The sequence below is a fragment of the Lissotriton helveticus genome, chromosome 8 (assembly GCF_964261635.1).
Source record: "Lissotriton helveticus chromosome 8, aLisHel1.1, whole genome shotgun sequence".
Lineage (NCBI taxonomy): Eukaryota > Metazoa > Chordata > Amphibia > Caudata > Salamandridae > Lissotriton > Lissotriton helveticus.
The window spans coordinates 1,653,343,538-1,653,369,962 of record NC_136069.1 but is presented as its reverse complement, the minus strand read 5'-3'; positions in this window follow the sequence as shown (position 1 = coordinate 1,653,369,962).

The window sequence follows — 26,425 nt, the reverse complement described above, 5'->3', positions numbered from 1 at the left end:
TAGTTTTAATTCTCTACTTCTGTTGATTTCCCTTGTCAGGCTTCCTGACAGATGCCTGCAGCCCGAGACTGATTTCAAAGATCTCCATAGACCAGAAGTGGGCGCCCAACGCTGTGCAAGCACCTGGCCGCCCCTGTGCAGCTGGTGGTGTGGCCTTGGTGCTGCCTTGGGTACCCCTTTGCCCTCACCTAAACCCCAAAAGATCTTCGCCCAATTGACCTGCCCAAGAGCAGCCTCAATATGTGGTGCCCCTAGCCCCATTTGCTAGCATTGGCCTCAGTACCGAATTTCCCACTCTGCACCTGGCCGCCCCAGTGCTACTGGTAGTGTAGTCTCAGTGCAGAACAGAACCTTGCTGAACCCTGGTTCAGCACGCAAAAGAGATTCACCATGAACTGTTTTACTTACCTGCAATTGCTAACTTCATTCTCCCCATAGGATTACATTGTGTGGTTTCCCTTCGAAAAATGTTTTAAGTGTTGCCTTGTATCGCAACAAAAATAACTTAGGGCCACATGTAACAAGCAATTTTGCATTCACCAACTCGTTGATTCTCAGAATCGGCACGTTTGCGAACACAAAAAATGCTTTTAAAATGTATCAAAACCTATTTTGTGATTCGGTAATCTGTTACCGAATCTAAAAATGGGATTGCGATTTGGTATTTGGAAGGGGCATGTTTAGGGCGACCCTTCCAAAAACCGAATCTCTGCGGTATGTATGAATGTTTGTGACTGCGAATGGGGTTACAAAACATTCTAATTTTAACAGCTTCGTCAAGTAGGTGGTAACCCATTCGCAAATGGGAAGGGGTCCCTAATCGACCCCTTCCCCTTTTTGAATGTTTATAAAAGCATTTTTAAGATCAGACAGTGGTTCCACAGACCACTGCCTGCTCTTAAAAAGTGAAAAGAAAACTTTTCATTTTACTTTTTGTAAAGCATCTCGTTTTCCTTTAAGGAAAATGGGCTGCTTTACAAACAAAAGATTGCTTTCAGACACGGTGGTCTGCTGAACTCAGCAGGCCACCATCCCTCTGAATTTTGCGATTCCTAATTGGTCACAAATTGTGACCTACCTCATTAATATTCATGAGGTAGGTCATTTGCGACCCATTGGGGATCACAGAAAGGGTTCAACACACTTTCATACATTCTGTTTTGCGCTTTCCTAATTGCAAATTGCAAGGATTCGCAATTAGGAAATCGCAAAACGTGGTCTTCTTACATCTGGCCATTAGTGTCTACAACTGGGTTGTCCTGGTTACTGATGTACTACAGGCTCTAAACTGTGTTATTAGTTTGTTTTGCCCTAAACTAGAATAGGAACTAGCAAGTAACCCATAGTAATTACAAGTATTCTAAAAAGTTTATAACACATTTTCTCTACTGCAGAATAACTTGTCTGCTTCTACAAAACCAGTACACACCTTATCCTGAAAAGTATTATTGCATCGAAAGTATCACTTACCTGCTACTGAGTAAATCTTGGTTCTAGTAATAAAAATAACAAAGTAACAACTTTTTATACAAGCAATTGGTTTGGATTCTTTGAGTTTGTGACATTGTTGCTTGCCTGAGTGTGTACAACAAATTCTTAACACAACCCTATGATAAGCCTAACTGCTCAACCCCACTACCACAAAGGTATTATCTACTTTAGTCTCTGCTAGACCTCTGGGGATCTGTGCACTCTATACCTTTCTTTGATATAGTATATACAGAGCCAGCTTCCTATAGACCATAACAACCAGACCCTGCTGGTAACTTTATTCCTCTTACTGTGGCAAAGCCCCTTGGGTTCACAATGACTACAGCCCCACAGACTTCACTCTCCTCTTCCTGAAGGGGTGTGAGGGCTAATTGACACCGAGACTCTAAGCACAGCCTTTGCTATCACATTTGTCAGTGGACACTCATGACACTTGCCAGCTTTGAAGAGAGGCCGTCTCAAAGACAAAGAGGCGACTCTTCCCACATTGGGCGGGAACACATGGGTCTGAAAGGGCGAGGATTATCCTCAGGAATGGTCTGGATTTGGGAGGAGTTTGCACTGAGATGGAGAGAAATCTCAGCGATAGACTGATACACTGATCTATCATTTTGGGTTTTACTAGCGCACAGCGTTCTGGAATACAATGCAACTAATGTGCTTTTCTGGGGCAGGTAACAGTTCAGGGGAAAATAGGGGAAGAATTTATAGGAGATTTAGTTGGGCTCATTTAAGGAATTTTGGCAACAGAAGCCGAGATCAATGTTTTCCGGATCTGTTGCACTGAGCTCCCAAGCCAGAGAGGTGACTGGAACTGAAGACATCTGGGGCCTGCCGGCTCCTTGTTCCAAGGATCCTCTCTGCCTGGTGAAGGACTGTGGAGCGGTATCTCCTGCTCTGCCTTGAATCCCTGGAGCCAGAGGCGTCTCTTCTAAGGGGGTAAAGGAATTAGCCTCTTGCTGACTTCACAAAGACATAGGGTGCTTCTGCTTCTAACAAGAAGCCCATCTTTTGAGGTTAGGAAGGTATGGAAGACCCTATGAACAAAGAAAACTGCATCTTCTGCAAAGACCGCCGGCACGATCACTGTCAATTATTGTTTGACTGAGGCCCAAGAGGAGTAGGCCAAAGCTTCTCCCTACTTGAACCTTGTGATGTGTGTGATGTAAGTTGTAAATACTTCCAGGATTAATGGAGAATTGATTCTTCCTTGGGGTCCTCACAGTTGCCCGGTCTCTCTGTCTTTGAGCCTCTGCTCATGCCCTACGGTTGTACATACCTGTGTTTTTGCTACTAGAATAGTTTCGGTCTGATTAAGATCTTGGCGGATGGGATACACCTGGCTGGGATACACCGTCACAAACGTGATGGATATCATGTCAAGCTCCATAGGATATAATAGAATTATAATTTGGCGGAGGGGATATCCGTCACATTTGTGATGGAGTAACTGTGTCCGCCGATCGTAATCAAGACCTCTGTCTGTGCTTTACTCCATTGCTGACGACACGCAGCTTGTTGTGACCTTGGCTGAAGGCTCCTCTCTGAATGCCTCCAGGTTTAAAGATTGCATGGCGGCTGTAGCTGAATGGATGGCTGCCAATTGCTTGCAACTAAATGCCAACAAAACTGAGGTTTTGTTGGGTGGGAAGAACGCGCGCTTGTGGAGCGAGCATTGGTGGCCGACTGTTCTGGGTGACATCCCCATTTCAAAGGAAGTGGTAAAAAATCTGGGGGTATGGATGGACTCATCTCTTAGTTTTCAGGTCCACACCAGGAAAGTGGCCGGCACATGTTTTGGCCTTCTGTGGGGTCTTAAGCCCCTTTTGAAGTTCTTTGAACCATCGACACTTCAGCTGATTGTCCAGTCGACTATCTTATCTCGCCTGGACTATGCCAGCTCCCTTTTGTTGGGGGCAAATAAGGCTGAAATACTTCGGATGCAATGTGTCCAGAATGCTGCTGCCAGAGCCTTGGTGGGACTCCCGCGATTCTGCCCCGTTGCCGGCATCATTCGGAGACTTCATTGGCTCCATATGGAGAAGCGTATTCAATTTAAGGCGTTGTGTCTTTCCTTTAAGATTTTGAAACTTGCTATGGCAAGCTTGCTGAGTAACATGCTTACTCCCTATGTCCCCCCTCGCCAGCTGCGTTCTGCGGGGCAGCACCTGGTTATTGTTCCACGGGTAAAGCGCTGCCGCGCTGGGGGGGCGTTCTTTTCACTGCCTGGCGGCTAGGCTATGGAACTCCCTGCCTGTGCAGATTCGCAGTATAGAGTGTCTGCGTGTCTTCAGGAAAGCCATTAAAACTTTTCTCTTTCCTTTAGTTTAGCTCTGGTGGTCTGTCTGTCAACGCTGTTACAGGTGTTGTGTTTGTTCTGCCTCATTGATGCTGAAAGCGCCGGGACGCCCCTTTGCTGGGGCAGCTGTGCGCTATACAAGCCCCGATACCATAACATAACAATACAGGGTTTCCGTGTTTATAGGTATTACTGGGCAGGTTGATCAGGATCAGTTCCTCTCCTGGGTCGATACACAACATAGGTGCCCCCTCGCCCATTCTCCCTCACCCTCTGCCATCCTTCTGCCCCACGACAGCACCAATGCTTTGATAACTGATGGAGATGCCACCTGGTTCTCAGGCAGTCACAGGCGTGTGACTACATTATGAAGAAGTGTCTACCACTGCTTGCTTCATCCTCAGAGAGTAAGGGCTGTGACAGGGCAGAAAGACCAGGTGGTAAGGGTCAGAGTACGTACCGGTAACCTTCATTGCTCACTCAGTCCTCACATCCCTCCCCAAGGCTGCTGCAGCTTCTCCCATGAGACTCACTGCTTTGCTGAATGCAAATCAATAGTGAGAGCTTATTGGTTGTTATAGGAATGGGAGGAGCTTGTTTACAAAAAATGAATGAAACATAACATTCTGCATAACTTGCTAAAGCAACAAGTGAGTCGCATATCTCCAGGTTGAAAAGGCAGCTCAGTAAGTAAGGATAGTGACGCGGAAGAACAGGACTCAGTATAGGATTACAGTTAAGTATTCACAGAGGGGCCAGGTAAGGGAATGGGCACAGCCTCCGGCGACCTCCTTTCCTCAGCAGAGTGAATATAACTGTAAGAAGCCCTCTTTGGAAACCGACTTTTGCAAGAGTCGGATAGTTGAAGCCAGGTGAGGTCACTGCTCAGATGTCTCTGATTTGGGGGGGGGGGGGGGTTTACAAGCATTCACTCGGCGCACGCACTATTTTCCAGAGGAAGCGTCCAAGGCGCACACAGCAGAAATGGGATCGGAAAAAGTTTGATTTCTCCCCAGGAGGTGCCATAACTCGGAGAACAATGCGCTTTACATAATGTCCGTGTTTTGCTTGGATTGGGCTGGGAGATTGTTTACATTTTTAAGGCACATTGTGTTAATATGGATGTTATTTTTAAGGCGAAGTTACTTATCACGCTGACAGAAAAAGAAAACATTACAGAACTTAACTCGGAAAATACATTTCGGTTTCATGAACGCACGACCTGCGCGTCAGTATCTTGTCAGATGCAAATCCTATACGTTGAATGCTAAAAAATGCGATTTTTACTTGCTATGAAAGCTGCACGCCCAGGTCTGAGCAGATGCTTGGTGCAACATCAGGGTCGATGATCTACTATGTACATTCCACGTGTGGGCCCTTGTTGAGGTTCTGTGCCCTGCGTATGCAGCACAGATTTATATAGGCTCACAGCACGGACTGTATGCACAGGTTGTGTGCCCAACATATGCAGCACAGATCTCTATACATCTTCACTACGCACTGATTGCACAGGTTGTGCACCCTATATATGCAGCACAGAGCTTTATACATCTGCACTGTATGCACAAGTTGTGCGCCCTATATATGCAGCACAGAGCTCTACAAATCTGCAATACGCACTGTATGCACAAGTTGTGCACCCTATATATGCTGGAGTTTGGAGAAAGAGGAAATTCCGCTTGCAAGTGGAGGTGTGCACATTTATGCATAGACCTGTGTGGTCTTTAACCCATTCTCATCCTTTCATAATGAATCCATGCCAAGTTTTATCTTGATTTGAAATGAAAATTTATTCTATCTTTTCAATCTTCAAAATTGTCAATTCATGATCAACTGGCGATTTTCAACTTATACATTCAACATCTACCCGATGCATTTCGGGTCTCGAGCGACCCTTCCTCGGGGGTCTGTGTGGAGAAAACAAGGAATTTAGTGAGCTACTCAGCTTCTATTCCCCATCTATCTTAGCAATAACTATGTTCACATCACAACATTAGTCCATGCTATTCAAAAGATTTAGTCTTCCCTATCCTACTAGGTAACAACAGGTTACGTTCTTATGTACAGTTCCCATATGGCATTTGCAAAACATCTTAGTTAAACACTCACTGTTCACATGATTAATGTGGCATTAACTCGTACTCGAGTTTTAACTGATACTCCAAACGAAAAACAAAACAAATTACATTCGGTATCCAAATGTGCATAACTTCGAGTATGCAAATCTTGCTGGCACCAGATTAACCCCATTTAATATTTCACAGAGATAACGTACCAAGCCATCAAACATTTATCGTGCAAACTTACAGCAAAATGTAAAGTCTTTCGCGCCTATTTGTTCCCGCCAATCAGAGTGTCGCTGACTTTCTGAGGCTGGCTTATATGGATTATAAGCAATTTCACTGGCTGAACATGCAATCACATGACCGCATTGTTTACCTCTCAAGTAATATTATGTTACTTCAAATATAGATCTCAGTAGGCATATATAAATACTGGCAAACAATCTTACACCATATCTCATTAATTTACGCTTGCGTACGGGCAAATATTAGTTAGTACGGCATCGTTTTATGCATTTCTCTGGACACACTAAAAAGCATAATAAATTGATAAAAATGAATATAAAACAAAACATAACGGGTCCCAAAACTTAAACTGCAAAAGTGGTTGAAGAGCTTTATGAAAAGTCTAAGCTAAGAAGTTCGTCGGCCATTTTGGATTGTGGTCATTCTGTGTAACAAATGTTAGGCAAGAAACAAATAAATGCTTTCCTGAGACATGTTCATAAAAAGCAGGATAGTTCTATCCTGTCATTTAAACCTTGTGGTTGCAGGCTCCCCATTCTATGAATCCAAACATATTCAGATCTCAGTCTCTGTTTATGTGTGTCAATGTCTGGTAGTGGTTTTATCACTTCTAATATGGTAAAACGCACTTCAGCTATATTATGACCTGCTTCAGCCCAGTGTGCTGCTACTGTGGACTTTTGATTCTTCTGCCGAATATTACTTTTATGTTCCGTGATTCGTATCTTGATCTTGCGTTCTGTTTGTCCAATATATAACTTACCACATGGGCATTTAATGCCATAAATCACACCTTTCGTGTCACAAGTACTGGAATGTAATAATGGAATCTTTTTGCCAGTCATCGGATGTGTAAAAATTCTGCCTGTTATAACATTATTGCAATGCATGCAATTTTCACATCTTTGCATGCCTTTGTATTTTGTTTCATCTTGCTTGGTCATTTGTCTTTTCAGCAACTCTTTTAGATTCTTAGATCGATTAAAGGCGAATGTAATTTGATTTGCAAAGAGTGGTTGAAGATCTGGTTCCTGCGTGATAAGTGACCAATGTTTTCTCATAATGTTACAAATTCTTGTGGTCTGTGTAGAATATTTCAATACGCACACTGTGAGTTTGGACTCTGTTTTTTCTTTTTTCTGAAGTAAGGATTCTCTGTTCATTGCCAGAACTTTCCCTTTGGATTCTTCAAGTAAGGTTCTTGGGTAACCACGTTTAAGATATTCTTGGATCTGATTATTGAAAGTGGTAGATAAATTGTTTGGATCAGACGTGATTCTCTTTTGTCGGATAAATTGGGACAACGGTAAATGTTTTAAGAGTGAATGGTGGTGGAAACTCTTATAATGAAGACAGCTGTTTCTGTCAGTTTCTTTGGTGTAGACACTTGTGTGTATCGCCCCTTGTTTGATGCTAATTTAAACATCCAGGAAAGCCAACTCTTGTTGCTCAATTTGATATGTGAATTTGATCCTTTCATGTTGTGAATTAAGATCTTGAATATTTTCCATCAATTTCTCTTTTGCTCCTCTCCAAATCAAAAAAATGTCGTCAATGTATCTTTCAAATGCAATAAGGCCATTTGTCCAGTTAATGTTGTTGATTATGTGATCACTTTCAAACTTCGCCATAAAGGTGTTTGCGTAGGAAGGTGCCCCCGCAAAACCCATGGATGTTCCACTACATTGTTCATAAAATTCATCCTCCCATTGGAGATAACTATGGAGTAATGCAAACTGTAGCAGTTCCAACATGAATACTTTATCTGATCCTGTAATCTCGTTCTCCAATAAGCACCATTCCATAGCTTCAATCCCCTCGTTGTGGGGGATAGAAGTGTACAGTGCTGTCACATCCATTGAACACAACCATATTTCTTCATTTATTGGAATCTTTAGTGTTGCCAGCATGTTTAAACAGGATGTGGTATCCTTTATATGAGTACTCCATTTTTGTACTAGAGGCTGTAGGAACCTTTATGGCGAAGTTTGAAAGTGATCACATAATCAACAACATTAGCTGGACAAATGGCCTTATTGCATTTAAAAGATACATTGACGACATTTTTTTGATTTGGAGAGGAGCAAAAGAGAAATTGATGGAAAATATTCAAGATCTTAATTCACAACATGAAAGGATCAAATTCACATATCAAATTGAGCAACAAGAGTTGGCTTTCCTGGATGTTAAAATTAGCATCAAACAAGGGCCGATACACACAAGTGTCTACACCAAAGAAACTGACAGAAACAGCTGTCTTCATTATAAGAGTTTCCACCACCATTCACTCTTAAAACATTTACCGTTGTCCCAATTTATCCGACAAAAGAGAATCACGTCTGATCCCAACAATTTATCTACCACTTTCAATAATCAGATCCAAAAATATCTTAAACGTGGTTACCCAAGAACCTTACTTGAAGAATCCAAAGGGAAAGTTCTGTCAATGAACAGAGAATCCTTACTTCAGAAAAAAGAAAAAACAGGGTCCAAACTCACAGTGTGCGTATTGAAATATTCTACACAGACCACAAGAATTTGTAACATTATGAGAAAACATTGGTCACTTATCACGCAGGAACCATATCTTCAACCACTCTTTGCAAATCAAATTACATTCGCCTTTAATCGATCTAAGAATCTAAAAGAGTTGTTGATAAGACAAATGACCAAGCAAGATGAAACAAAATACAAAGGCATGCAAAGATGTGAAAATTGCATGCATTGCAATAATGTTATAACAGGCAGAATTTTTACACATCCGATGACTGGCAAAAAGATTCCATTATTACATTCCAGTACTTGTGACACGAAAGGTGTGATTTATGGCATTAAATGCCCATGTGGTAAGTTATATATTGGACAAACAGAACGCAAGATCAAGATACGAATCCCGGAACATAAAAGTAATATTCGGCAGAAGAATCAAAAGTCCACAGTAGCAGCACACTGGGCTGAAGCAGGTCATAATATAGCTGAAGTGCGTTTTACCATATTAGAAGTGATAAAACCACTACCAGACATTGACACACATAAACAGAGACTGAGATCTGAATATTTTTGGATTCATGGAATGGGGAGCCTGCAACCACAAGGTTTAAATGACAGGATAGAACTATCCTGCTTTTTACGAACATGTCTCAGGAAAGCATTTATTTGTTTCTTGCCTAACATTTGTTACACAGAATGACCCCAATCCAAAATGGCCGACGAACTTCTTAGCTTAGACTTATCATAAAGCTCTTCAACCACTTTTGCAGTTTAAGTTTTGGGACCCGGTATGTTTTGTTTTATATTCATTTTTATCAATTTGATATGCTTTTTAGTGTGTCCAGAGATATGCATAAAACGATGCCGTACTAACTAATATTTGCCCGTATGCAAGCGTAAATGAATGAGATATGGTGTAAGATTGTTTGCCAGTATTTATATATGCCTACTGAGATCTATATTTGAAGTAACATAATATTACTTGAGAGGTAAACAATGCGGTCATGTGATTGCATGTTCAGCCAGTGAAATCGCTTATAATCCATATAAGCCAGCCTCAGAAAGTCAGCGACACTCTGATTGGCGGGAACAAAGAGGCGCGAAAGACTTTACATTTTGCTGTAAGTTTGCACGATAAATGTTTGATGGCTTGGTACGTTATCTCTGTGAAATACTAAATGGGGTTAATCTGGTGCCAGCAAGATTTGCATACTCGAAGTTATGCACATTTGGATACCGAATGTAATTTGTTTTGTTTTTCGTTTGGAGTATCAGTTAAAACTCGAGTACGAGTTAATGCCACATTAATCATGTGAACAGTGAGTGTTTAACTAAGATGTTTTGCAAATGCCATATGGGAACTGTACATAAGAACGTAACCTGTTGTTACCTAGTAGGGTAGTGAAGACTAAATCTTTTGAATAGCATGGAGTAATGTTGTGATGTGAACATAGTTATTGCTAAGATAGATGGTGAATAGAAGCTGAGTAGCTCACTAAATTCCTTGTTTTCTCCACACAGACCCCCGAGGAAGGGTCGCTCGAGACCCGAAATGCATCGGGTAGATGTTGAATGTATAAGTTGAAAATCGCCAGTTGATCATGAATTGAAAATTTTGAAGATTGAAAAGATAGAATAAATTTTCATTTCAAATCAAGATAAAACTTGGCATGGATTCATTATGAAAGGATGAGAATGGGTTAAAGACCACACAGGTCTATGCATAAATGTGCACACCTCCACTTGCAAGCGGAATTTCCTCTTTCTCCAAACTCCAGTTCGTTATAGTGTTCTTTGACAAAACACTTTGGAGGGAGTCGCACAACAAGAAAAGATTGAACATAAGTATTCGAATAAAAATTAAGGAGTGCTAGATGGACACTTATCTGATTCACCCTATATATGCAGCACAGAGCTCTACAAATCTGCAATACGCACTGTATGCACAAGTTGTGCACCCTATATATGCAGCACAGAGCTCTACAAATCTGCAATACGCACTTTATGCACAAGTTGTGCACCCTATATATGCAGCACAGAGCTCTACAAATCTGCAATACGCACTGTATGCACAAGTTGTGCACCCTATATATGCAGCACAGAGCTCTACACATCTGTAATACGCACTGTATCCACAAGTTGTGCACCCTACGTAGAGCACAGAGCTCTATTGACCTGCAGTATGCACTAGTTGTGCACCCTACATATGCAGCACAGATACCTATAGATCTGTAGTACGCACAGTTTGCACATGTTGTGCACCCATCCTATGCAGCACAGAACTCTATAGACCTGTAGTGTGCCTTGTATATACAGGTTGTATACCCTACATATGCAGCACAGACCTCTATAGACCTATATAATGCACTGTATGCACAGGGTGTGCACCCATCATATGCAGCACAGAACTCTATAGACCTATAGTGTGCCTTGTATACACAGGTTGTGTTCCCTACATATGCAGCACAGACATCTATAGACCTGTAGTGTGCCTTATATACACAGGTAGTGTACCCTACATATGCAGCACAGACCTCTATAGAGCTGCAGTACGCACTGTATGCACAGGGTGTGCACCCATCATATGCAGCACAGACCTCTATAGAGCTGCAGTACGCACTGTATGCACAGGGTGTGCACCCATCATATGCAGCACAGACCTCTATAGACCTGCAGTATGCACTGTATGCACAGGGTGTGCACCCATCGTATGCAGTACAGATATATATAGACCTGCAGTACGCACTGTATGCACAGGTTGTGTGCTCTACATATCCTGGTCACTACCTAGACGTTTACAGAATTCTTGGTACTGATACGAGTAGAATTTTGGTTTTTGGCTCAGCCAAATTCCTGCTGGCTGTATGGATTAGATGGTCAAAATGCCATCTGCAATATACTTAATTCACTGTATTTACTGGGAATTACAATTTTTTTTTAAATGATCGGATCTGTTTATGAAAGTGTTTATTGTAATATACCTATTTTTCAGCATGCACTCATTTTTTATTTTGTTATTAATGGCATGATCTGCTTTTATGGTTTTTATCTAGACACAGGGTTTTTAAACTGTATTCCTATAGAATGAAGTACCTATCTTTATTGTTGATCGATTGTCTCTTCTGTTTTAACAGGATCAACTTCTATCAAAACATTTTTATGTGTTTGTAATATATGTAACGTTTGTGATGTACTTTTTACGATCTTGGAGATCGACAATAAAGTTATGATGATGATGGCTTCAGGGTTTGCTCCATCAACATCTGTTTGTGCATTACCAGTGACTGTAGCTTATAGGAGCCATACACGAAGTACAGGGATGATATCAAGAAACAATTTGAGAAGGTGTGCAAGTTAGGTACTGAAGCTGCCACCAAGAAAACCAGAAGAAACCAGGCAGAACATGACAAGAGGGTGAAGGGGCAGGGTAGCTTGCAATGAGGCGGCGGGCTAATCCAAAGTTTGAGTCACAAAGGGAAGAATACGAGTGGGTAGAGCTAGGATTTCTCGACTAGTTCAGATATCATTATCTAGAGATTGTGCAGGAAAGGTGGACCCAGCATTGTCAAGGTTCTCAATAGAATCCAGCTCTGAATTCTGGGACGGCTGCCTGACTTTTCTAATGCCGAGGTTTATCTATCAGCATGCAAGCCGGTCTACAGACCCCAGAGGAAGGAAGGCGGAGCAGCAGCTTCCCTTCACTCGGTGCAGTGGCAGAATCTAGCCAGGGCACTGAACAAACTCTTGTTGCCCCAAAAATGGATGACACGACAGCGTTGGCGCTGTGTTACTTGGACTTCTCAGCCTGTTTCTGCCCCAGTTTACCAAAGTGGGGTTCTGTGGTACAAGTTCTCTTCTCTGACTTGCGCACCTTGACGGAGACCCGAAGATGGCTGCCGCTGATGCTACTGCTAAGACTGGCCGACAGCAGCTTGCATTGTGTGACATATGCCCAGGGAGTAGTGTCGTCCTGGCATGGCACACTCATCCATGCATCCTTCCCCCCTTAGGTCTGTGACCACACAGATCACGGATAACCCAACACTTCGTAGCTTGCCATCTGCACTCGCTGACTTTGCCTTAGATCCCCAGAGGTCGCCTGTGCTGCGACCCATGTGGCAAGTAATGGTACTCTGCCAAGTCACGTGGGCCCACAAAGGACACTATAATCACTTCCCTAAGTCCACAGGGAAGGGCCTTCCACTTAGAAGAGGTTCTCATGAGACATACAGACCTGTCCCAGGTCGTTAGCCAGTCTCTCTTTGTTCTGACTCTCTTGGACCTGGGCACCATCACTGGAGTCCACTGGCTCCTGCACACACTTGGCTTTTACACCAGTCTCTTTAACTCACTGATTTCAAGGCCTGTGAATTTACTCATCTGACGGCCGACCTTTGGCCAGTGTGGTTTCAGTTCTAGCTGGGTTCAGTTGCTGCTGTTTGTGCTTGTTTACAATCTATGGGGGATATTCTCAAGAATGTGCGATAATCATCACCAGAATTGGTTAACGCAATCTTGCATATCGCGGGAAAATAACTCTGTCAACGTTGTATTCTGAACATGGGGGTAACGTGGTACTTTCCCGACAACGCGTCAAATGTCCGTGATAAAATTCTGTGGACGGCGATAAAAATCTAAACCCCGAAGTGCTTGCAATGGGCACAACTGCGATAAAAAATCCAGCGAGAAGCAGTGCCAGCCTGAAAGTCCCACATGTCAGGCGGCCAAAATCACTATAAAAGCGACAACTAAAAACACAAGCAAGACCCAAACAACTGCAAAGCACCATGGAGGTAGCCGGAGCAAGTACAGAGGACAACCAGAACCCCACAAGCCCCACGGACGACCAGCCTGAGGCCATCGTTGGGGAGACAGTGCCAAGAGTTGGGGAACCGGACACCGCACAACATGACCTGAGTCAACAGCAACAGGGCGAGTAACGACCAGGGACTGGGGGGACGGGGGGAGATGGGCACAATGGCACATGTGCACAAGTAAGTATATCACATCTGCGGACAAACCATGCCCAAGAGTCACAACTCCAACCAAGAGCCCAATTTACGCAAGTATGCAACATCTCAGCACTGTATAAGCACAGAAATGAAAGGCACTCTGCCTGAAAAGGATTAGGGCCAGCCAAATCAGAGCCGAAGGGGCAACTCACCCACAATGCAGCACACACACACAAGATGCAAAGCACCCCAACATTGACAACAATGTGGTACAAACTGCAACACTTTCACAACAGAACAGAGGACACAACTGCTGCTGCTTGTGTGTAGAAAATGACCATTCTCATTTGGCATAGTAGGAAACTGTGAGATGACAATGTACAAGTACAACCTCACATCCCTGATGGTGCAGAAATGCTAAGTGTCGCACTTCAAATAGGCGTCTCCTCACAAACAGTCACAATGTACATTGCCCTGCACTCTGGCAGTAAACTTGTTCAATGCGTGAACATACATGTGAACACAATGTCAATCTGCATTTCCCCTTCACATTGCAAAGCGAGAATCAACACCTCCTGCAGAGCAGACCCAACAATTCTGCACTGATGATGAAGAGCACCTCCACAACATTTTCACCAACGCACTCCAACAGCTCAGGACCAGCTCCGGCACCCTACCTCCAGGAGCAGGGCTGCCCAGCTGCACCCATGAGACCCCACCCCCTGCACAGACCACACAGCAGGAAGCACCCCCCACCACTGCTGTCTCCCAGGACCCCCACAACCAACACATGGCCCTCCAATGCTGTGTGTTAGGGTACCAGGGAGAGATGTCTAACCAGCTGCGGTGGGGTTCGACCTCATGGCAGCCAAAAACAGATGCCGTACGTGGGTGTCTAAGTCCCATCAGGGACCACTCACAGTCCTTAATGGACACCCACTCTCCGCTCCTTGCTCTACAACAAGCCATGGCTGACATCGCTGGAGTCATGACTCTGAGCCAAGAACAACTGTGTGGTCAGAGTGGCTCCAGCGATGTCATCCGTGAGTTAGGACACATAAGGAGAATGATGGAGAGCTTGGAGCGGATGCAGGCGGAAAGAATGTTTGCCACAACTGCACACCGGGGAGATGTATCTGATGTTCCATGCCCTGCAGATCTTCATCATGGTATTGCCACCACAAGGCCTGGTGCGGATGGATGCTGGTGGTACTACTACATCCACATCTCCTCTCCCTGAAGTGTCAGTGCCACAGAGTGCGGCAGACATTCCACCTCTGGCCCCTGAGGTGTCACTGCCACACAGTGATGCAGAAAAAACACCACCACCCACATGTGAGGCACCTAACACATCAGAGGACGGAGCTGATGATGAATCTGGCTTTGTGGCTAGAATGAAGTGGTAGCATTCATCTCCGCCATATGGTCAGGTTCAGCTTGGTTCTGCCCTCTGCATCATGCCCTGGAATAACACCTCCCACTGTCCCCCTATACACTGAGCGACACTAACCTTGGACCTCAACATGAACTGCCATATTAGGTTTGGTTACCAATGACACAGCAATCACACAACTGAATGTAGTCTTCCACTCCCTATGAACTAGTCAATCCCGAAAGGACTCTGGCTGGCCCTCCACGGGCCAACAATAAAAAGTGGGGTTTGCATGGCCCTGTATTGGTCCAGCTTCAACACTCCTCTGAATGTGAATAAAACATTCCAATTCACTCAGATGTGTCATGGCCATGGTCAATCAAAAATGAAAGTATGGATGAATGTAGGGACAGTGATTCCACAAAAATGTACTCTATGGGTAATGCTATCAATGCACAGGTATGGCCGTGACCCAGATGACGTCATGCCCATATCAGTTGAATTAGTGTACTGCGGAGGTCATCAAAGAATGCGTTAGTAAGTACAATAGGAATATTTGCAAACAAATATAAGAATCAGGGGAGAACAACCAATTTAATCATCCCGATTCTATTGGCCATGGATAAGGGTAGTTTGATCCATTTATTGACCAGTGTGTTTAATTTATCAAGCGCAGGGCCATAGTTCAATTGAATGACCTCCACACTCTGTCCGTGCAGGCATATACCAAGGTATTGAGGGGGATCCAGGGTGAGGTTTATGTCTCCCCCCCATTAGTATGTTGTCAATATCTAATTGTGTGATGTGTGTGACTATGCTAGGGAAGGGTTTAGTAGATTCCACATTCGGGGAATATATATTAATCAATAGGAGTGGGTCATTTCCCATCGTGCCTGCAACCAGGACATTCCGCCCTCCTTGTCAGCCACCACCTCCTGGAATCGAAAAAAGAGTGCCTTAAGGACCAGAATGCATACCCCTTGAGAGTAAGTACTACGGTTGGCAAAGAATGCCTGTGTGGCCTGCCTGAGGAGATAAGCCAGAACCTGGAGCCCCTTTCGGGGGATGGCTAACCCTCTAAAGATCCACATGAGGCATTCCAGTAGTAATCCCTCTTGTTTCATGCACCATCAGTGTAAAGTCTGGGAATAGCGCCAGTTCAGAGCCTTGATATGTTACTGACCCTCGTTCTCGAGCGAGGCAGCGTGCCCAGATGACGATAGTTGAGGAGCCTTGCTATTATTAATCTTGGGGATGCCCGACCGAGCTTGGCCTTGTGTTCTGTGCGCTCTCTCCACTACGAATGTTCTGGAAAAAGCTTGTCTCCCAAATAAGTCTATGACGATCTTCGTGACAAAGCTGGCCATAGGGCCAGTGTTCTTGGATTCGGCCACTTCAGCAATTCACCTGTTATTGCGGCATGAGCGTGCCTCCAAGTCTTCAGCCTTGGAGGTCCCCATTTTTAGCAATCGTTCAGCTCTCTCCAATCTCTTGGCAATAGTCGGCTACGAATCCTCTAGGTTCGATACCCGCTGCTCCACATCATCTAAACGGGTCCCTTGCTGCTCGATTAGCCCATGCATGTCTTCTAGCCGGGATGAGAGTGTGTCCAGGTGCGCGTCAATGGCCTTAAAACTGGACCGCAACTTCACTATAATAGTGGGGCGTCTGCTCCCAGAGGTACCTCCACCTCTTCTCACCTGGGGGTCTTCATGGCGTCAAATGATAGCTGGGGCTGTTTTGGATCAGTTCGCCCCATCGCTAGGTAAGGTAGCGTGTAATGATGTTAGTATAGGGAGTACTCGTTGAGTCACAATGCCCGCAGCAGAGCCCAGGGTTAGAGCCCCAACTCCCTTTCCAGGGGGCAGTGAAGGCCAAGTAGCTAGCTCAGCTTGTGGTTTTGTAGTGGTGTCCACCAATAATTATTTATGTGGGCCTATCTGCTCGCTCTTCAACTCACATCCTAAGGTCAGGATGCAGCAGCAAGTCCCCACAAACGCTGTTCGTGTGCTAAACATGCTCAATATTTTACCCCCCGTGCATAAAAACCTCCGAGGGGGCAGACAATGGTGAAAACTTCAATATGTTATTTGAGCCTGTCATGGGCTCCGTGCTTTGCCCCCGCCTCCCAGCGCTTCTTATGTCGACGGCTCCCCTGTATTTCTATTCACAAACATTCACCGCATATCGTGAGAATTCTTGCACTAGTAGGTGGCATCTGCAATGGCTAGACGATCTCTGTAGGTTCCCGTAGTCCGCGGGCACCACAGAGTCATAGGCCTGTATCACCAAAGCTCCTCGTGACCAAGGCCCCGCCCTTAGGCTCACCCGAGACCCTTGTTGTCTTGGGGCCTTCGAGGGCCGCGTCAGGCCTCGGGTAACGCGAGCCACCGCGGTGTCACCATTGGGCCGATCCAGCCCATTCGCAGCTCGATCTGCACCCCCATCAGTGAGGCATCTGCGTCTCTGCTGTCGCTGCCCAGGAGAGGTGGCGGAGCAGTGGGTGGTGGAAGATGTTAAAGGTGGCTCGGGAGCTTGAGAGTCAGGTGGCCTTCTTGGTCGCTGGCTCGGCCACAACCCCATATTTCCTACTATTGCAAGCCTGCATAATACCAAACTATTAAGCGTGGGCGTAAAATCCGCTACGCCCGCGGATCTGCGGATTTTTGGGAAATCCGCAATCCGTGTATTTTGCGGATTTCCCACAAAATCCGGAAAAAAAAATCCGCGGACGTAACGGGTTCAAACTCGTGTATACAATGGCGCCAGCAAGTTGCCAGCGCCGTTGTAAAATAGTTACAAAGTTAGCTTGCACAGGAAGCACTTAGATAAAATAAAGCAGCACCTGCTTTATTTTATCTAAATGCTTCCTGTGCAAGCTAACTTTGTAACTATTTTACAACGGCGCTGGCAGCTTGCTGGCGCCATTGTAAAATGGACAGTGACCCCTGCGCCCTTCGGCGCGATTGCATAGTAACACACACATGGTCGCTGGAACTAGTTGAAGCTCAAATGCAGTGACTCATTCATCAGCCCAGAAACAATCGTGAGCGTCGTGGAGGCTGGGCAGATGTGCCTTCTTCCCAAATCTACCATCGAAAATCAGCTGGGATGCTGGATAGAGGCCTTTGCATCCTTGCCTTTCACGAGCGCAATCCCCGTGCTGTTCCTGTGACCAGGAGGTTCTGTATCTTCATCTGCTGGTCTGATCGGTCTCGGACCTTTTATACACACAAGAGGCATGTGCACTCGCATGGGAGCCCGCCCGTTTGGCCCCGCCCACACACTTGCGGTGGGCACCGTCTTCCCGCCATTTACCCACTATGATGGACAGCTCACTCAAGGGACCCCTGCGCCCTTCGGCGCCATTGCATAGTAACACACACCTGGTCGCTGTAGACAACTCTCTGGCACTTTAGGCAGCTGTAGTGTAGTAAAAGCACTATACATTTACCCAACGAGGTAGCACTTACTGATTATCCAGTAGAAAGTCCTCCAGTTGAGTAGAGGTATGGCACAAAACGGTGGCGTCTTCTTGAATAAATATGAAGGGCAGGGTTAATTCTGGCACGGTTGTCCTGTCACAAAAATTAAACCTCAACAGGAAGCACTTACAGATATCAATAAAGCATGTGCCCTAGTTGAAGCTTAAATTCAGTGACTCATTCATCAGCCCAAAAAACAATCGTGAGCGTTGTCAAGGCTGGGCAGATGTGCCTTCTTCCCAAATCTACCGTCGAAAATCAGCTGTGATGCTGGATAGAGGCCTATGCATTTGTGTTCGCACGGGTTTCTGCCCGTTCGCGAGCGTTTTGTACAATAAAACCCTCGCGAACGTGCAGAAACCCGTGCGAACACACAAAAAAAAAAATACGCTAGGATCCGCGGATTTTGCGTATTTTCGAAATACGCAAATACGCAAATACGCAAATACGCGGATTGCCGATACGCAAAATCCGCCCATGCTTACAAACTATACTGAATTACATGTTAAACTTTCAGAAACTGGGCCACACAAAAATAATTGAAATATGTTCTAACTGCAATCACAAAAATCCTTAACATGACATTGGGCAGAGGGAGACCAAGTAAGAGGCACAGTCAGAGAGGCTGTGTTGTTTATATAGTGAACTAGACATAGTAGGTAGAGGTCCAATATACATAAAGTCACTTTCTCTGGGGAACCCTTGAAAGTTGAGGCCCCGGGACAATTGCCCATTTTGCTCATGCCTTAAAACATCTCTGGTTTCATTCACTTATTCAATCAATCAATCAACCAGGGCATTTGTAAAGCGCGCTACTCACCCGGAGGGGTCTCAAGGCGCTGGGGGGGGGGGGGGGTCTGCTACTGCTCGAAGAGCCAGGTCTTGAGTTGCTTCCTGAAGGAGAGGTGGTCCTGGGTCAGTCGGAGGTGGATGGGGAGGGAGTTCCATGTGTTGGCTGCCAGGTAAGAGAAGGATCTTCCTCCGGTGGTGGCTCTGCGGATGCGTGGAATGGCGGCGAGGGCGAGGCTGGTGGATCGCAGCTGGCGGGTGGGAGTGTAGAAGGTCAGGCGGTTGTCGTGGAGAGCCTTGTGTGCGTGGGTGAGGAGCCTGAACGTGATCCTCTTATTGACGGGGAGCCAATGCAGGTCTCTCAGGTGTCCGGAGATGTGGCTGTGTCGGGGGATGTCCAGGATGAGTCGTGCGGAGGCGTTCTGGATGCGTTTGAGTCTTCTCTGAAGTTTGGCTGTGGTTCCGGCGTGGAGGGTGTTTCCGTAGTCCAGTCGGCTGGTGACGAGCGCCTGGGTGACCGTCTTCCTGGTTTCGGTGGGGATCCATCGGAAGATCTTTCGGAGCATACGCAGGGTGTTGAAGCATGACGACGAGACGACGTTCACTTGTCTGGTCATCGAGAGGGAGGAGTCCAGGATGAAGCCCAGGTTACGTGCGTGGTCCGTTGGCTTGGGAGCGGTGCCCAGGGCAGGGGGCCACCAGGAGTCGTCCCAGGCGGAGGGCGATGATCCCAGGATGAGGACTTCCGTCTTGTCCGAGTTCAGTTTCAGGCGGCTGTTCTTCATCCACTCAGCGAAGTCTTTCATCCCTTTGTGAAGGCTGGTTCTGGCAGTGGCGGGGTCATTGGTGAGGGAGAGGATCAGCTGGGTGTCATCGGCGTAGGAGATGATGTTGAGGACTGTGTTGGCGTGCGATGGCTGTGAGGGGGCTCATGTAGACATTGAAGAGGGTGGGGCTGAGTGATGATCCTTGTGGTACGCGGCAGATGACTTCGGTGGCCTCGGATCTGAACGGGGGGAGGCGGACCCTCTGGGTTCTTCCGGTGAGGAACAAGATGATCCATTCCAGTGCCTTCTCTTGTATTCCGATGTTGTTGAGGCGCTGTAATAGGGTGAGGGGGCAGACCGCGTCGAACGCTGCGGAGAGGTCCAGGAGGATGAGGGCCGCTGTTTCCCCGTTGTCAAGCAGGGATCTGATGTCGTCTGTGGCTGCGATGAGGGCGGTCTCGGTGCTGTGGTTTGCTCGGAAGCCGGACTGCGAGTGGTCGAGGGATCCGTTTGTCTCGAGGAAGGCGGCAAGCTGACTGTTGACGGTCTTCTCGATGACCTTGGCAGGAAAAGGGAGGAGCGAGATGGGACGGTAGTTCTTGAGGTCGGTTGGGTCCGCTGTTGGTTTCTTCAGGAGGGCGCTGAGCTCGGCGTGCTTCCAGCTCTCCGGGAAGGTGGCGGTGTTGAAGGAGGTGTTGATGATGTCTCGGAGTTGGGTTGCGATGATGGAGTCGGCTTTGTTGAAGACGTGGTGGGGGCAGGGGTCGGTTGGTGATCCGGAGTGGATGGTGTTCATCACGCGGGCGGTGTCTTCGGTGCTGACCGGAGCCCAGGCGCAGAGGGTGGTGGTGGGGGGCGTTGGCACGGTGGTTGTGTGCGTGGTCTGTGCGCCGAAGCTGTTGTGTATGTCGCCGATCTTGCTGTGGAAGAACGAGGCGAGTGAGTCGCAGAGGTCTTGCGAGGGAGTGATGTCGTTGTTTCCGGCGCTGGGGTTGGAGAGCTCTTTGACGATGCTGAAGAGTTCCTTGCTGTTGTGGGCGTTGTTGTCCAGTTGTTCCTTGAATGCTGTCTTCTTGGCGGTGCGGATCAGCTGGTGGTGTTTGCAGGTGGCGTGCTTGAGGCCAGTCAAGTTGTCTGTGGTCTGGTTGTTGCTCCAGGCTTTCTCGAGGGTGCGGCAGTTCTTCTTGGAGTTCTTGAGTTTGTCGGTGAACCAGGAGGCTTTCTTACTGCCGGGTCTGCTGGGAGGGGTCTTCAGTGGTGCGAGGGTGTCTGTGCAGTTGGTGATCCACTGTGTGAAGTTGTTGGCTGCTTCGTTGGGGTCCGTTGCATTGGCGGGAGGGTTCTGGCTGAGGGAGGTGGTGAGCTGGTCAGCGGTGATCTTGTTCCAGCTCCTGCGAGGAACCTGTTGCGGGTGGTGGTGGGTCGTGGTTCTTCTGAAGCTGAAGTGGACGCAGCTGTGGTCCGTCCAATGAAGTCCGGTGGAGTGGCTGAAGGAGATGTGCTTGCTGGAGGAGAAGACGGGGTCAAGCGTGTGGCCGGCGTAGTGGGTGGGGGTGTTCACCAGTTGCTTGAGTCCGAGGTTGGCGAGGTTGTCCAGCAGGGTGGTGGTGTTGGTGTCGTTGTTGTTCTCCAGGTGGAAGTTGAAGTCCCCTAGGAGGATGTAGTCAGCGGAGGGGAGGGCGTGCGGGCTGATGAAGTCTGCGATGTCTTCGCTGAATTGTGTGCGTGGTCCCGGGGGTCTGTAGATGAGGGTGCCCCTGATGGTCGTCTTGGGGTCGGTGTGTATCTGGAAGTGGAGGTGTTCAGCGGCGGTGAGGGTGTCATCGGAGTTGGTCGTGATGCGGATGGTGTTCTTGTGTACGATGGCGATGCCTCCTCCGGTCTGGTTGACGCGGTCCCTCCGGGTGATCTTGTATCCGTCCGGGATGGCGATGGCGATGTCGGGGGCTGAGGAGGCGTTCATCCAGGTTTCCGTGAGGAAGGCGACGTCTGGTGAAGTTGTGTCGAGGAGGTTCCAGAGTTCCACGGCGTGTCTGTGGACGGAGCGGGTGTGGAGCGGGTGTTGAGCAGGATGCACTTGAGGTGGTTGTTGCTGGTGCTCGGTTTGGCGGGTGCGGTGCAGGTTCGGAGGCAGGTGAAGCGGCAGGCTTTGCAGGTGAAGGATCCGTGGGTGCGTTTCGGGGTGGCTCGGTAGCAGGCGGGGTTCCGGCCGGCATTGAGTGCGTTGAGGGTGGCGGCATCATAGGTCCGTCGGGTGGTCTTGCAGCGGCGGGGGCCAGGGGCACTGGTGCTGGGCGCGGGCCAGGCGCGGACGGGCGCAGACGGGCTTGCCTTTGGCGCGCCTTCGGTGCACAATCGGCGTGCCTGCTGCGCATGAACGCTGCGCGTACGCGTGGGCATCATAAGTAGGGAGCCGGGAGGGAGGGTCAGCTGGGTGGCAGGAGCGGGGCGGCGAATGGGCTGGCGGGGGGCGGGGCCGCAGGGAGGCAGCAGCGGGAAGAGTCTGGGGCGGGCGGACGGCTCAGCGGCGGCTGGGTCGCTCGAAGCAGAAGCAGAACAGGAAGGCGTCAAAAGCAGGCAGCAGGCAGCAGTGGAGCGTGGGGGCCGACCCAACTCTGTCTGAAAATATCCTTCTCTAAAGATGCTGAATTCATGAAAAAAGTTCTTGAGGCCTTTCAGGCCTGGATGTCACATCAATACCGAAAGCTCAACCTGTTTAAAGCGGAGTTCCTGCTTCTCTCCTACCTGCCTGCCCTGATGCAGACCGGTCTTATTTAACAGTCCCTGGTTCTGTTCTGCAAAAGTGGAAGTCAGAAGGCGAAACGTGTCGAAGTAATCTGCAGGGAAAGGCATTGGATTGACTCATGTGAACACTCTTGCACTCTGCTCTGCCTCTGTAAAGAATTAGAACAACAAGTCAAAGTTAAGCTGTGCATTGAATCACCAGGGTCTGCCAACACAACAAAAGAGGAAACATAATTAGTGAAATATTTGTAAAATTATTTTGAAATAAATACTGTGATGAAATTAAAATTGCCTGACTCTGTGGTGCAGCACTTCAATGGAAGCTAAAAAAACACAAAAGATTTATTGTTTGCAATTTATGGCACAAGGGTTTGATTATTTCACGTTCTCCATGCCCTCTTTTCAGGGCTCCGTCGTTCGTGAGCTATGTTCCTGCACAACAAACAGGGCACGAGTCGGGGGTACACGCGGGTACACAGCGTCCACGCACGGTTTTCACACAGTGGACGCCGTCCACCCTGCCAAGAAGTTGGGTCCCACAGAAATATGTTGAACTTGTCCCAGTGTAATGTTCCTGACATGGGACACGTTCAGCGGCTCCTGGCCGTTGTCTGCTTTCCATTCCCAGCAGCAGCTTGCAGGCAGTGAGGGGGCGTTTCTTTCACCTCCAGCTGTGCCAAAGAGAAAAGGCAGAGGTTCAGTGCCCATCAGAGATGGAGAAGTGTGGCTCACTGGTTAGAGGAGGCAGAGACCCTGAAGCAGAGGTCAGACCCGGGACCAGGGTTCAATTCCCGACGCGGCAGGGTCTTGAGCCCAAATGTCCACGGACTCGATAATTCTCGCCTCGGTGCCTACTCGAATCACGGGCTCACACTCTGCAACTCTGGGCAATAGCTTGCTTAATCTCCATTACGGCCCCCCGTGGCGGGATGCCTGGCTTTCACCTTGGGGATGCCCAGTAGGGGTTATCTCACAGGGAGAAAGCCAGGACGGGTTCCCAAAGCAAGCGCCTTGAGACCTTTCGGTGATAAGGCGCTATATAAGAACATTTGACACATTTGACATCAGGCTCCTTTTGATCTAGTATCAGACTGGAGGCAGCCTGCAACCTCACACTTAAATGCAAATGCAAGTGAGCGGAAACAAAAGCACAGCGCATGTTATCTCTTCACAGGTACTTAAGAGATGCATGCTTTTTCTTTGTTCAGTCCCTGTTTATAAGTGCATGCACTGTAAGAATGTCGGATGGGTTAGTCTGTCCCAGTATTTACACAAATAACAATTAAAGTAGCAGTATTTCATTTCTTTTATAGTGCTACTGATCTCAATGCCGAGTGTTAGAGCACTTTACGTAGCATATACGTGATCAATTCAAAATAAATCATGTGAGTGTGCAAATCAATGTACAAGATGTGTTACATGAGACAGTCAGGGTTACAAGGGGTAAGAGTCAAATGCCCTTCATAGCTCACTGTGGTCTACTAGAAGGATTACAATGTATTAACTTCAAGTCCCAAAAGGATCTCTGTGTTCAAAGCAGTAATCCACTTAGCTAGCTACATAAAATACAAATCTGTGATCTGCATGTTACATGATGTGCTTTGCAAGAGACATCTTTTTTTTATACGTATTTTATTGCATTTTCAGTTGGCACGTTAAAACACACACATATCAGAGCACTATTGCATAATTAAGTGGTACATTTATGCTCACAGCTTTGTATAAGATGTCCACCATGTGTGTTGTAATATCACGAATAACAAACATGAAGAAGATAGCAACAAAATAGAGGTTCAATAATCCTCAAACGCCCTTCGTTCCCCCCAAAACACAGTGGGTGATTGTTTTGCAGCAGACAACGTAATGTTCTATAATACTTTGATTCAAATTTGAGACTACACAAAACACAGATCTCTCCAACAAATGTGTTAACCTCCAGAGTTATCTCACCATTATTATTATTGCCTGAGATTTATTGGGCACCTCTGCAGCAGATGCCTTAACCCCATAAAATATTTAAAAATGCAGAGTTTCAACCAATTAAGCAAAACAGATCTACTGCCATGCTGTTCCTTGTTGCCAATTTCTTTGTGGCAGGGTTTAAAAAAATGTATTAGTTGAGACCCAGATTTTGCACCAGGATTGCGCCACTTGTTTGGCACAACCCCAACTCTAAATCTCATTGTTAAATTCATAATGCATTTAAATGTACTCATGATACACCTGATAAACATATGTGTGAGATCTTAGTATCTGATGTCACTTCTTGCGATGTCACTTCCAGTAAGGTCACTTACAGTGTTGCCACGTGTAATGGCACGCATCATAACGTCATGTGCTGTGATGGCACAAGTCATGATGTCACTTACATACTGCCTAACTTGGTCAGTCCCCCCACTTCTTTTTATAGGACTTGTGCCCTGGCTATAAATACTACACAACATACATAAAATGAAACAGGTACCCTTTATTGGGATCCATTACATGCTATTGAGTTGCCTTATTATTATTATTATATTTAAATTTATAGAGCGCACAGCTACCCGGAGGTTTCCCGGCGCTAGGGACCTAATGAGGAAGTGTACCAGCCAAGAGACTCAAGAAGAGAGCAGATTATTGATTAAATAACCAAGTTTTAACCTCCCTGCGAAACTTAAGATAGCAGGGTTCAGTTCGCAGGGCAAGAGGGAGGGAGTTCCTTAGGGAGGGGGCCAAGCAGGAGAAGGAGCGGCCACCCATTCTGACTCTTTTGATCCTAGGGACCTGGAATCTTTGCTGGTTGGATGAACGAAGGGTGTGGGGCGGGTGGTACTGGTGAACTAATGATCTAAGATAGAGTGGAGCCCTGCCAGCATTGATTCTATGCATAAAGCAGAGGACCTTAAATTTGGAGCGGCTTTCTATACGGAGCCAATGCAGGCTTCGTAGAGAAGTGGAAGTGGGAAATTTGTTGGGAAGTTTGCAGAGCAGCCAGACCGCCATATTCTGGACTGTCTGTAATTTACGGGTCACTTCCTTGCATGCCCCCAGGAAGAGAACGTTGCCGTAGTCCAGTCTGGAAGTAATTAAGGCCTTGACTACAGTTTTCTGAGTCTCCAGAGGGAGCATCCAGATTATCTTTCTAAGCCACTTGATGATAGTGATGCATGTAGAGGAAGTTTTGACCGCGTGTTGCTTCGTGGACAGCTGATCGTCAAAAATTATGCCAAGATTTCGTGCTGTTCTAGAAGGGACGGGGAGTGAGCCCATTTGCGCCGGCCAGTGGTTGGGACCCCATAAGGTAGTATTGTGACCAAACAAAAGAAGCTCTGTTTTCCCCCGTTCAATTTTAATTTGTTTTCATGCATCCATGTGGCGATGTTGCTGAGTCCTACGCAAAGGGATGATGGAGAGGAGTGATGCCCCGCAGAAAGAGAGTAGATGATCCGAGTGTCATCGGCATATGAGTAAATGGAGAGCCCAGCTTGCTCCGCAATGGTGGCCAGTGGTCTAACATATAAGTTAAAAAGTAGGGGGCTCAGTATGGAGCCTTGAGGGACGCCATAAGCAGATTTATGAATTTGAGAAGCCGATGAAGAAGAAAATACTTGGAAGGTACGGTCTGAGAGAAAGCTCGCAAGCCAGTTGAGGGCTGAGCCATTGATGCCAGATGACTTAAGAGCTTTCAAAAGGATGGGATGGGAAACCGTGTCAAACGCGGCACTTAAGTCTAGCAGTATAAGTGCC